Source organism: Chiloscyllium plagiosum, unplaced genomic scaffold (assembly GCF_037043375.1).
Source record: "Chiloscyllium plagiosum isolate Xiang-an unplaced genomic scaffold, Cpla_swu_hap1 HiC_scaffold_5, whole genome shotgun sequence".
Lineage (NCBI taxonomy): Eukaryota > Metazoa > Chordata > Chondrichthyes > Orectolobiformes > Hemiscylliidae > Chiloscyllium > Chiloscyllium plagiosum.
The window spans coordinates 6,749,946-6,764,338 of NW_028270143.1; positions in this window are offsets into that span (position 1 = coordinate 6,749,946).

Below are 14,393 nucleotides of genomic sequence, written 5' to 3' on the forward strand. Positions count from 1 at the left end.
CTGCATGCACCATTGGATTGAGTACTGGGCCTGTTTTGAGAGATTGGTGAGATGAATATTACAAGGAAGAATATGGCCTTATGAGGGGATTTCCTCTAGCATATGACCCCAAAACAAGTACCCCACCGTCTTGCTTGGTACCAGTTTGTTGAGAAAAACCTGGCATGGGCCTCCATTGCTCAAGGATGGGTTTGCTACCCACTACCTCCACCACCTCACTGTAAAGTGGGAGACAACTCAAAACAGGCAGATTATTGGCAGGCTGGCCACTTTAGAAACACCTTTGTCATTAAATATCCTAGCTGAACAAGGCAACATTTGCCTAGAATGTTCCGATGTCACTCGGTGATATTCTTGACTGTCTGTATCCGAATGGGAACCAGTCTGGAATCATTTCTATGATTTCTGAATCTCATGTAATGTGATGTCAGTGCCATATCTAATCCTCTTTCTACCAAATTCCAACAGCCCGCAACACACTCAGTGTTAAAGCTTACTTCATTTTTTCCCTTTCAAAACAAAATTTCCTAACGGAGTTTGTAATATCTGTGAGGCATCAACTTTTACCTGGGTGATATAGTTAAGATTAAACTAATATTTTATTTGAACAAATCCATTGAATCAATATCATGTACATCAATTATTTTATCATTGTTTTATGTTAATAAAACTTATATACATATTGACATATGAGTATCTTTCAATTCAGCAGGCCTATTGGTCTGAACTGGAGTACTGGTATTGTCTGAGCATTTGTTACGCATTGGGTTTCACTCTATTTGTGAAGAGTACAAATGCTTAGTATCATGAACATTCCCTTCCCCAACTTTAAACACCAATATAATGCTTTTAAGCATCTGAGTTGGTGTTGTTCCAGGTTGTTAATTTTGTTGTCCTATTTTCCTTTCATTCATTCCTCTGTTTCCATCCATTAACTTTGAATAATTCTAATCAATTAGTTCACAGTGAAATCTTGCTGAGTCACCTACTTGGATAAATTCAGCTTGTGTTAAAGTTATCAACCAGTTTCACTGACAGAATATCAAAAGTCCTATAATAATGTCCATGATCAAGTCGAAAATCTGCAGAGATTGATCTGCTTTTAGCCAAAGTTTTGTTGGTGCCAGCAAGAAAATTAATGCTGAAATCCTGTGCAAACGAAGGGGCTCCCACATCGCAAACAGGTCAGCCTCTTCCACCAGTGGGTGGTGTGACTGAAATAACTCCACAATGGCCACTATCCCCTCACTAAGTCACTCTTTATTTACACAAGCACAGTCTTTGACTTCAGTATTGCCTCACTCAGAGCCAGGTACCAGACTGTCAGTATCTCTGATCAATATCTCTGTCAATATCAGTGCGCTCACATTTGAAACACTGGACAGGCCATCATTTCACAGTGCAATCTCTCTGAAATGCAACACACAAAGCACATTGGAATGACAAAGCTTGTGAGAAAAGTACAAGTACTTTTGGCTGGGAAGATGGTGACGTTGGCAGATCAACTGGAAAATGTGTCGTGACGTGGAAAGCAGACATCAACCAAAGAGTGGAAGGTTTCACAAGCAAATTATCTCCATTCTGAAAACCAAGAACATCTTGGGACTGTTCAACATGAGCATTGGCTCCAGCAAGGAAGAGGATGAGAACGGCTACTCATCGTAAAGTTGAAGAAACTCTGTTAACATGTTTCTAGGAAACCCAAACCAATGACATTCCCACCTCCTGTCCAATCCTGCAGGATAGGAGAGTTGTCCTGAATAAGAAGCTGGGGCAGATAGAAATCACCTGCATGGATGGATGGCTGGACTGATTCAAGATGAGGCATTGAATTGCCTTCCACTCAGTGTGTGGTGAGGGCCCAGCAATTGCAACAGCAATATTAAATGCTTAGACACCCGTAATGTTGGAAAACAGCGCAACAAAAGTGCCACTTCTATGGTGTCTTCCAACATGAGTGGTACTGAAATGTTGCCACTTCCTGGGCTAAGGATACCCAAGAAGGAACAGTATTTTTGCACGAGTCAAGATGCTACCCACATAGATCAAAGCAAACAAATACACAAAACTGACCTCGAACATTACTGAGCCGTGGATCATGAAAATTGAGATGTGGTAACAGCAAAAGAAAAGGGAAGTCCAACCAAGATAGATACCTGACCTGTGCACCCTGACTTTACTTACCTGAACAGCATGAAACCTCCCAAGACTATGGCCAAGCTCCAACTATCAGGGAGAAATTAGGAATCAGAAAACCCATTACCAATGGCAGCAGATTTCTCAGTTCAGCTGGGGCGGCGCGGTGGCTCAGTGGTTAGCACGGCTGCCTCACAGCGCCAGGGACCTGGGTTCGATTCCAGCCTCGGACAACTGTTTGTGTGGAGTTTGCACATTCTCCCAGTGTCTGCGTGAGTTTCCTCAGGATGCTCTGGTTCACCCCCACGGTCCAAAGATGTGCCGGTTAAGTGAATTGGCCGTGCTAACTTGTCTATAGTGTTCAGGGATGTGTATGTTAGGTAGAGTAATAGGGTATGGGAATGGATTTGGGTGAGAATACTCTTTGGACGGTCAGTGTGGACTTGTTGGGCCGAAGGGCCTGTTTCCACACTGTAGGGATTCAATGATTCTAAGGCCATTGATAAGAAACATGGCTTCTTATCAGCCCGTGAAGTTAAGGATGCTAGAGACCAGGCTGATGGTGAAAAGGGCATGGAAAATGGTGAAGAAAGCCAATGAGCTGAAAAATGTGTTGCTGGAAAAACGTAGCAGGTCAGGCAGCATCAAAGAAACAGGAGAATCGACATTTCGGGCATAAGCCCTTCTTCAGAAATGAGGAGGGTGTGCCAAGCAGGCTAAGATAAAAGGTAGGGAGGAGGGACTTGGGGGAGGGGCATTGGGATTGCGATAGGTGGAAGGAGGTTAAGCTGAGGGTGATAGGCCAGAGAGGGGGTGGGGGCGGAGAGGTCGGGAAGAAGATTGCAGGTCAAGAAGGCGGTGCTGAGTCTGAGGGTTGGGACTGAGATAAGGTGGGGGGAGGGGAAATGAGAAATTTGGAGAAATCTGCATTCATCCCTTGTGGTTGGAGGGTTCCTAGGTGGAAGATGAGGCGCTCTTCCTCCAGGCATCATGTTGCCATAGTCTGGCCTGGAGGAAGAGCGCCTCATCTTCCACCTAGGAACCGTCCAACTACAAGGGATGAATGCAGATTTCTCCAACTTCCTCATTTCCCCTCCCCCCACCTTATCTCAGTCCCAACCTTCGGACTCAGCACGGCCTTCTTGACCTGCAATCTTCTTCCTGACCTCTCCGCCTTCACCCCCTCTCCAGCCTATCACCCTCACCTTGACCTCCCTCCACCTATCGCATTCCCAACCCCCCTCCCCCAAGTCCCTCCTCCCTACCTTTTATCTCAGCCTGCTTGGCACACTCTCCTCGTTCCTGAAGAAGGGCTTATACCCGAAACGTCGATTCTCCTGTTCCTTGATGCTGCCTGACCTGCTGCGCTTTTCCAGCAACACATTTTTCAGCTCTGATCTCCAGCATCTGCAGTCCTCACTTTCTGCAAGAAAGCTAATGAGTCAAATTACTTTCACTGCATTGGGTCCAGACAGATTGGTTGACTCCAAACATTGTACAAGATGATGAGTAAAAGACACAACCAATTCATTAAGGCACTTTTCATTTGTCTGCAGGAGGCCCGTATGGTGATTAGCGCAGGGACAACCATGGAAGTTTATGTGACAGTGACAGAGGCTGTACAATGCAAGACAAATGTGACAGATGAAGCTATCATAGATGCAGTCTGCTTTTCAAAGAGTATGGGGAGAAAGCAAGAATGGGATACTGAGTTGGATGATCAGCCATGATCAGATTGAATAGCAGTACAGGCTTGAAGCGTCAAATGGCCTATACCTGCAACTATTGTCTATTTTTCTATGTTTCAGGCTTGAAACCTGAAGCCCTGAAGATTCTGGTGAATTCCTGCGTTCATGCCTGTTGTTTCCTAGTCAAAGGGCTTAGACATGCTTCAGGGTTTTGAATTGCAGCGTGAAAACACCAAAAACCCACTTGATTGCATTGTCAACATGATGGACTGGATCAGACATCTCCAAAACCAGCACGCGGAATAAAGTTACAGAGTTCCTTCGATGCTAAGTTCCAGCCTTTATCCAGGCCAATAAATGTGAGCTGCATCCCTGTCACGGGGCGAGAAATGCACAGAGCCTTTCAGCTGTGACCCAAGGCTGATCTTTTTTTACAAAAGCATAACAAACAGTTATCTGAAACAATCAGCATCTCCAAATAAATGGAATAAAGAGCTTTTTACTCTTTTCAAACACTTAAAGCACTGCATTAAGGAGAGGATTAATCTACTGCAGCAAACGCTCAAAATGATCATTCAAATCTACCACATATGTATGCATTTTGGGTTACATAGATAGACATTCACGTGGCATATATCTGCAGATATCATAATTAGCTGCTGAATCTTAACATTTAATACAGTTCCCCTGGGATTTGACTCATTGAGAGTTTAGTTTAGTTGTCTGTTTTGGTCAATATATTGTTAGAAAGCTCTATCCACTTATCGGTTATTATTCCTGCTTCCTTGGAATGAATGGGACTGATGATGTATGGGAAAATAGGATTGTGGTTACTGATATCGCAGTTGGATGAGGCAATCCCAGACAACCTAGCCAAAAATGGGATGGATTGGTTGCCATTTTCTCCTCTCTTCAGCCGCTCTCCATATCCCTGGTGACAAGGACTGTGCCGTCATGATAGAGTGTACAGGATGGAGCAGACCTTGACAAATTGTGACCCATGCTCAATACAGTACTCCAAGGCTCCTCCAGAATTTGCCTATGGCAGCAGCGGAGCACTGTATGCAATGAATTGTCTCCTGGACCTTGGGGAAGATCGCTGTTCTAGCAAGTACCTGTTTCTCGCCTAAGAGACAAAATGAAATGTACTCCCTTCACTTTGAATGCAACAGCATTTTCTTTACTTAACTGCATGGTGAATTGCAAGATACTAGGCATACTCCCTGCTCAACACTGGTTGGAGTCTAATGGGCACTGTCACTCTGCTAAGGCTGAAGGTCTGACTGTAATCTGTATCTAAAATGTTTTTCACTGAAATTGATGTAGACGAATTATTCTTTGGAGACCTTGAGCAACTCTAACCTGCATTAGAATGAAATCAATACTGCAAGCTGACTGATGTTACAGTCTGCCTACCCTACATATTTCTGACATATGCCCGATGTCCACACTAATGCCTTATCCAAAATGCTATCCAGCTTGGCTTATACTGGAAGGTAGCATATATAGCTGAAACCAAATTTTATGACAGTAGCCTTTCCTATAATTTTGTTGTGTAGTTACCCTGTCCTGGATGTTTTCTGAATTTTGTATCTACGTGTCTGAATTACACACTATTTCACTTCTTAAGATACTTCTTATCCCTCTTTCTGTTATAAGGCTGACCTAGTTTTGTGCCTGAAATAGCTCTAGTAGTTACACACCAAATGAACTTCAAAGGCTTTCATCAGATTACCAGATCAAGCAACAAGTTGCATTTAGAATGTTTTTTTTAATGCCAAGATGCTTCACAGGTGTGTAAAGAAAACACAACCAGCTACAAGTGGTAATACAGGTGAACAAAATATTGGTCAGATATAGCTTTTAGGGCACAGCTTTAAGGAAGATTGAGTTAGAGAGTCTGGGGTTGGGGCAGGGCCAGGGGGGTGGTAGAGGTGGGGGAGGAGGTGTGTGGAGGCCAATACTGAAAGCCTGAAACTTTTTAAAAATTCAATTCACAAATATGAGCATCACTGGCTAGGCCAGCATTTATTGCCCATCTCTAATTTCCCAGAGGGCAGTTAAACGCCAACCACATTTCTGTGGGTCTGGAGTCACATGTAAGTGAGAATGGCAGTTTCCTTCCCTAAAGGACATTAGAGAACCAGATGGGTTTTTTTTTCCTGACAATAGTTTCATGGTCATTATTAGACTCCTAATTCTAGATCTTTATTGAATTCAAACTTCACCATCGGCCATGATTAGATTCAAACGTGGGATCCTAGAACATTGCCTAGGTCTCTGGATTAATAGTCTAGCGAGAATATCACTAGGCCATCACATCCCCCTTTGAAAATCAAGACCATGCAAGAAATCAAAATTGGAAAACAAGCAGAGATCTCAAAGGCTGTTTGCAGACATAGGGAGAAGAAAAGCCAAGAATGTGAATTTTAAAATTAAGCTGCTACTGGACTGGAAGCCAATGTAGGTCAGCAAGCACAGTGGTCTTTGGTCAATTGGACTTGATGAGAGTTAGGACGGAAACATCAGAGTCCTAGACAAGCTCAATATTCAACAAGGTGCAAGATTGGCCAGGAGAGCATTGGAAGGGTCACGTTCAGAATTATCAAAGGTATGGATGAGTGTTTCATCAACAAGTGAGTTGCAGCTGTGTGGCAATACTACACAAATTGAAGTATACCCTTTAAGTAGTGGAGAAGATATGAGATCAATTTTGGGGTCAACTTCAATGTTAAGGTCACGAATGGTTTAGTCCAACCTCAGAAATTGGCTGTGGAAAGGAATCAATGGAGTCAATGTCAAAAGACTTTGTACAGTAGACTGAAGACAATGATTTCAGTCTTCTCAATACTTAGTTGGAGCAAATTTCTTCTCATCTGACTCTGGATGTCAGGAAAACAAAGTGATAAATCATAGGCAATGGAGGGCAATATTCTGTGCAGACTGTGTGGCAACGCAGAATGTACTGAATAGGCAACAACCAACATTTCTTTTAAATGTGTGGCCAAGGAGCATAGAGTCACAGAGTCATAGAGATGTACAGCATGGAAAGAGACCTTTCGGTCCAACCAGTCCATGCTGACCAGATATCCCAACCTAATCAGTCCCATCTGCCAGCACCAGGCCCATATCCCTCCAAACCCTTCCTATTCATACACCCATCCAAATGCCTTTTAAATGTTGCAATTGTACCAGCCTCCACCACTTCCTCTGGCAACTCATTCCATGCAATCTTAAAAGGGCTGTTCACAGCCAAGAAAAATACCACAAGGGAATTTGGTTGAGGGGTCAAAAGAAGTGATGGTGACACTGAATTGGGTGACATCAGCATCAATGTGGAATCTAGAGTTAAGGTGAAAATGAACACCAATTACAAAGACTTTTGAATTGCGAGATATACATTACTGGAAACTCATTTTTTCTTCCTTTGACTTGTCTATATCCCTTTCTGATTAGAATGTATGCTTTAGCCACCATTTGATATGTTCATAATTACCAGTTTTGAACCCTTATGTCTCAGTTGTTTCATATTGAAAATGGCTATAAGTGCACCATTTACATTCCTGAATGTATTATGTTCCTTGTTTACCAGTAGCACAGTTTCTAATGGACTTGTTACTTACTAAACTTTATTTTACATCATAATTCAAGCTATCTGGGACATTATGAGATAGAACCAGGACTTACATTAAACACGCATTATCCAGATAAAAGTTGACAACTATTCAGAAATATATTTTGGCTAATCTTATCGATCCAATTAACTCTTGTGAGAATTAATTCTATTGGAGCTTTACTTTGCATCCCTGGGAGACCATTGAGACTACAGAAACTCTGAGAGCTTATTCTACATGGTACCCCCAGGTCAGATAGCTGAGAACTGACTGATGTTCATAGTCACTAGTAACTATAAAATGCTGTTCCCTCTATGGTCTGAGTACAAAGGCAATTGAGGGGGAGGGCGATTAGATGATTTGTTCTTTAGAAGTATTAGGCTTGTTCCAGTCAATCTTTTCAAGGTTTTGAACACCATCAACTCTTTTAACAAATTAAGTCATCTTCTATTGATCTTTCAACAAATTGTTGCATAAAATGTACCCTTTCCTTATGGATTAGTGAACTCTTGATATTTCTATTAAATTTTTTGATCACTTTGCATTGAAGCAAACTAATATCCAGCCCATGCTCCATGTGAGGTCAGAGACACTTGGCCTCAGCAGAAAAACATCTGATCTTGAAACCAGAGGGGTAATATTCCTGGCTTGAGGATGCTGATGTAGTAAATCTCCCCTTAACAAGGGGCAAACTTTTCTAGGCCTGTTTTGTTGATAATACTACCACTCCCTTGGAGTGGCTTGATCCTTTCTGTGCAAGGAGACTAGCTGTATGTTTCCATTTCATTCTACAATGAATACATAGTTTTCTATCCTGGAAAAGAAATCCACATAATTTCAGATTAGTTCTGTGCTGACCTTTCAATAACCTTCTTCTCTCACCTGTTTCCAGTTAAAACACTGCAGCTGCTGGTTGGCTATTTTCAACGTCTAGTCTTTATCTCTGCTCCATCACATTGTGCTGTCTAATGAATAGCTGTAATGCAGAGCATTACTATCCCACAAACAGTGTTACCATTTTATCAGTAACCACACTGTTCCCTATTCAACACTTGGGAATATTTCAGTCTTAAAAACAGCTTTACTTTTTGGTGCATAATTTCCACCATTGTCTGAAATTCTTTGTGTTTGGAGTTTCTTCCACCATTAAAATGTTAGTTCCTTGATTTCCGTTTTGACTTAACTGTATGCATTCTGAATTCATTGCAGTTTCTAGTTGTGATCTATACAATCGTTGATTTCTGTTCTTTCAATGTTGTGCTTAGCATCATGATTCTGCTGTTGAAAGGCACATCCTAGTATTTCATATGTTCATAATCACCAGTTTCCATGTTGTGTCCTCATCCCCAGATGAATACCTCTTCACTTCAAATGTTTTTTTTCTTCACCTTAGTCACTTTGGTCAAGTTTAGTTTTCATTTTCGTAAGTCGATTTCATTTTGGGCTATTCCTTGGAAGCCAGCAGCATGGGAAGATATCTTATTGAAGTCTTATAATGGAAGGTCTGGATGGAGTAAATAGAGAGAAAATGTTCCCACTCGTGAAAAGGATCAAAACTGAGCGGTCACTGATCTAAAGTCATTAGTAACAGAAGTAACAGCAACATGAGGAGTACCTATCTCACAGATCGAGCAGTTAGATTCTGGAAAGCACTTTAGAGGGCCAGTGCTGACACAATGGGCCGAGTGATCTCATACTGAGTTGTAAGAATTCTGGGACATGTGTGAATTGTTGCTTTGATGTTATCTGTTACCTCTCTCTGCAATAGTAGCCATTTAAGTTCTTTATGGCCCGGCTCATTTTAAAATGCCTTCTGCGCATTCGTTTCTATGAGGTAATTGTTGAAAACAAACTAGTTATTTGGCTTGCTTTGCCTTTCAAAGTCCATACTGTTAAAAATGAAATTCTGTGCATTGATAAGCTTCTGACAATTTAAGTTCAAGTTCTGTAGCTGTAGATATTTTCTATGCAACCTGTTCAGAGATGTTCGGAACCTTAGGAGCTTGTAGGAGTTGAACCAGGGCATCCTGGATCGGGGGTACAGACAGCACCACTGCACCACAAAAACTCTGTTGCTTTAAAATTGTTCTTTTATGAGTTGTTACACTATGATGGCAGAAAACAACTCTTATAAAGGTTGTGGAGAGACAGGGATGAAATTTAATGCCCTTTTCCCCCAAAGTAGATGCAAGGATAATTAGGTAAAAACAATGACTGCAGATGCTGGAAACCAGATTCTGGATTAGAGGTGCTGGAAGAGCACAGCAGTTCAGGCAGCATCCAAGGAGCTTCTTTTGATCACTGAGATCATGACTAGAGATAAAGCAAAAACCATAGGAGATGATGGAGCCACCTCATAAGGTAAATTCTCCTCACAGTTTCCTTCCACCCTTCCATCTCCAATTTCTTCTGATTTACAAGATGTATTTGAAGCGTAGATCTCTTACTTTCCCTACTGTCTGCCTCAGAACCCTTTACACTTTCACCATTCTCCTTTCAGATACCCAAGAAGTGCTATCTCACGAAAGTGTAACAATAAGTAAATAGCAATGATGAAAGCTGGCAATCCCATAAAACCATGAGCTCACTCCACCTGCTGCAGTCTGGTCAGAGAATGAAACATGGTTAGTTCTCTTTGAGTAAAGGGGGTCAGTAATCTCCTGTATGTCCTTCACTTAAGCAGACTCTAGGTAAGGAAGGACTATCTTCCATTCCGGAGTTGTGGGTCCTGAGGTGAACAAATAGCCTACAAATGGATCCACAATCTCTTCCACAGTAGTGGTACTTACTGAGGTGGGGAGGATAGGATGCTCAGGGTTTTCACATTCTCATTCCACTGTTCATGCTTATTGCACCTTGGTCTGTTGAAGATGCGAAATGGTTGGCAGCTGCTTCTTTTCCATTTGGGTAGTGTTGAGCTAAAGAAATCCATGAGTCAATGGAGATGCTACATTTTTCAGGGGTGCTATGAGGACAACCCTTAAAGCATTTCTTCTCCCTTCCTGCTAACGGCCTTCCATGACTAAATAGAGAGCTCATTTTGGGGATCTTGCTTCAGGCATGTGGACCGTGTAGCTCCCCCAGTGCAGCTGATTGACAGTAACTAATGCCCTGACGTTGTCCTGAGAGAGAACACTGATTTTGAAGAATCCATTGTGCTAGTGAATTTGCGGGGTTTTTGCAGAGTCATTGCTAGTGTAATTTCTCCAAGTGTTTGCTGTACATTGTCATTGTCTTCGATACATACAGGAGGCTAGGTGACACTGCTGCCCTGTAGGCCAGGACCCTGGTCACAAATTTGAGGCTTTGCTCATAAAGCACTCTATTGCTTAGATGGCCAAATGCTGGCACACTGGGGGCCAAATGGAATTTCATCGTTGATGTCTGCCGCTGCTCAATGGCTCATTGTAGGTCTTGATAGTTGGGTGTCAGTGTTGTGGGAGCAGGCTGGGAGAGGAACTTTGCCTTCTAGACCTTTAGCACGAGGCCCATTCTCTCATATGTCTTTGTGAATGCATTGATGATAATTTGGCCTCTGAGTATGTGCTTGGACAGGCATCATCTGCATACTACAGACGGAGTGGTCTTGTTTCTGGACCTGAGATGACTCAGGTTGACTGTTTGCTATTTGTCCTGTCGACTAGCTCCACAGCAGCAGGAAATTTCATAGATGTAGGCGAAGTATTCCAGTGATTAGGATGGGGACAACCATTGCCTGACCCTATTTTGCACACCTCTTGGGTTCATGGTGCATCTATTGGTGAGGATCCAAGCTTGCACGGTGTTGCAGGCAGAGGATAGTGATGACTTTCTGCAAAGAACCAAATTTAAAGAGGGTCCTCCATAATCCCTCCTGATTGAGAGTCAGAGGCATTTGTGAGATTGAAGAAGACCATGTTTTGAGATAGCAGCTGCTCTCTTCACTTTTCTGGAATTTGTCTCACTATAAAGATCATGTCCATTGTGCATTTTGAGGGACAGATTCCTGTATGAGGGACAGGATGTACATGTATTTGGAAAGGCAAGAACTGATTAGGGATAGTCAACATGGCTTTGTGCGTGGGAAATCATGTCTCATAAACTTGACTGAGTTTTTTGAAAAAATAACAAAGAGGATTGATGAGGGCAAAGCAGTGGACGTAATCTATATGGACTTCAGTAAGGTGTTCAACAAGGTTCCCCATGGGAGACTGATTGGTAAGGTTAGATCTCATGGAATACTGGGAGAACTAGCCATTTGGATACAGAGTTCAAAGGTAGAAGACAGAGGGTGGTGGTGGAGGGTTGTTTTTCAGACTGCCGCAAGGATCAGTGCTGGGTCCACTACTTTTCGTCATTTATATAAATGATTTGAATGTGAGCATAAGAGGTACAGTTAGTAAGTTTGCAAATTACACCAAAATTGGGGGTGTAGTGGACAGCGAAGAAGGTTACCTCAGATTGCAATGGGATCTTGATCAGATGGGCCAATGGGCTGAGAATTGGCAAATGCAGTTTAATGTAGATGCATGTGAGGCGCTATACTTTAGGAAAGCAAATCTTAGCAGGACTTATACTTAATGGTAAGGTCCTGGGGAGTATTGCTAAACAAAGAGATGTTGGAGTGCAAGTTCATAGCTCCTTGAAAGTCGCAGGTAGATAGGATAGTGAAGAAGGTATTTGGTATGCTTTCTTTTATTGATCAGAGTATTGAGTACAGGAGTTGGGAGGTCATGTTGCAGCTGTACAGGACATTGATTAGGCCACTTTTGGAATATTGCATGCAAATCTGCTCTCCTTCCTATTGGATGTTGCAAAACTTGAAAGGGTTCAGAAAAGATTTACAAGGGTGTTGCCAAGGTTGGAGGATTTGAGCTATAGGGAGAGGTTGAATAGGCTGGGGCTGTTTTCCCTGGAGTGTCGGAGGCTGAGGGGTGACCTTATAGAGGTTTATAAAATCATGAGGGGTATAGATAGAATAAATAGATCCCCCTGGGGTGGGGGAGTCCAGAACTGGGCATAGGTTTAGACTGAGAGTGGAAAGATATAAAAGAGACCTAAGAGGCAACATTTTCATGCAAAAAGTGGTACGTGTATGGAATGAGCTGCCATAAGAAGTGTCATAGAGTCATAGAGATGTACGGCATGGAAGCAGACCCTTCGGTCCAACCCATCCACGCCGACCAGATATCCCAACCCAATCTAGTCCCACCTGCCAGCACCCGGCCCATATCCCTCCAAACCCTTCCTATTCATATACCCATCCAAATGCCTTTTAAATGTTGCAATTGTATTAGCCTCCACCACTGTTTTTTGAGGTATATGAACAGGAAGGGTTTGGAGAGATATGGGCCAAGTGCTGGCAGGTGGGACTAGATTGGGTTGGGATATCTGGTTGGTATGGACGAGTTGGACCGAAGGGTCTGTTTTCATGCTGTACAGCTCTATGGCTCTATATAATGTTGGATGGCAAACTACCTGCAACCAAGCCAGATATATAACAGTTGATAGTCGCAGTCACTCTTACAGCCACAAGACGTATCCTTCCCACTCTACTCTGAGGTAGCTGTTGCACCTGCTGCAGGTAGCAGATTTCAATTAGACAGTCCTTAATGAAGAGCCTGTATTTTAGACATTGTTCCTCTCTGGGTTTCAAGTAAAGGAATTGTACCCTAAGCACTCTGGCAGCTGTACCATCCTGTTAAGAATCTCTCTCCCCCTCCTTTGCCTCTTTACTCCAATGGCATTCTGTGCTGGGGAGGGGTGGGGGGGCTCTCTGTTCACCGTTACAGTCATGTTGTATTTTAAGGGGAACGGCTACTAGTGTATCCATGACTGAGAGCCAGTTTGTGCTGCAACATCTGCCACACCACCTGCAATAAAGATTAGCAGCTTTAAAGAATTATTGAAACACCAACAACTATACAATTGCAGCAGCAGCCAGAGTTACAATCAGCAACCAAGCTGAAAGTCAGTGATACCTTTAAATAGCGTTGGTGGCTGGTGCTTCCTGCCACTGAATGTATAATCAGTTGGATTTGACTGGATAATAGGTATCCTAAAATGGGAACTGTGGATCCAAATTGTACAGCAACAACTTTCAGCTGGAACCTTTCATCAGAGAGTTTGTCCACGTCAAATGAATTCAAGTTTAACCATTGGTTGGCAACTACATTGAAGACTCAAGTAATTTTTTTTTTAATCTTCGTGAACTTTGCCTTTAAAAAATAAATGCTGTCTGGGATTCTTGCTCGACAGCTCAATCCCAGCATCGTTTCAATATTCTGTTTGCAGCTATTAACCCCCAGTAAATAGACAAGTTCTTACAAATTCAGACTCTATAAACTCTTTGTCCTTAATGTGCGCTAGAGGCAATGCAAATCTTTTGGCCACTTCAGTTTCAGTTTCTCCTTGTGATCTTGGCAAGGGTGCAAAGTCACTGAGTTCTTATACTGAGTATATCTAATTGACTCTATACAAGACACTGACATCACAAAATTCATGCACCTTTAAATCACACATTAGAAGTACCCCCAAGATAGTTTAAATTTCAAATTAATCTAAGTAAGTTGTTGATACACTAGATGGAGGAATATTACATTCTGAACATACTCAAGGAGGCATGTTTCTGAAATTCCAATGTGCAATCTGTAATCAATAAAATTGTGTCAAAGGAAATGAGCCCTACTTGATAAACAGCCCATATTAAAGGTCAGATTGGATTCTACCATTTACATTTGGGGGTTTGTCAAATGATAACGTACATTCAGATTTGGAATATCCCAAATATCTCAGTCCAAATGAAATCAGTGCCTATGCCAAACTGTTCACAATAGGACAGCAGCGCATCACTGAATGAGATATGATTAACTGCTACTTGCCAAGATTCACCAAACAATGAAATCAGGCACAGATGCAAACGAATTCACTAACTTATACAGAATCATTTTAATAATCTGAAACTATTAAAAGTATT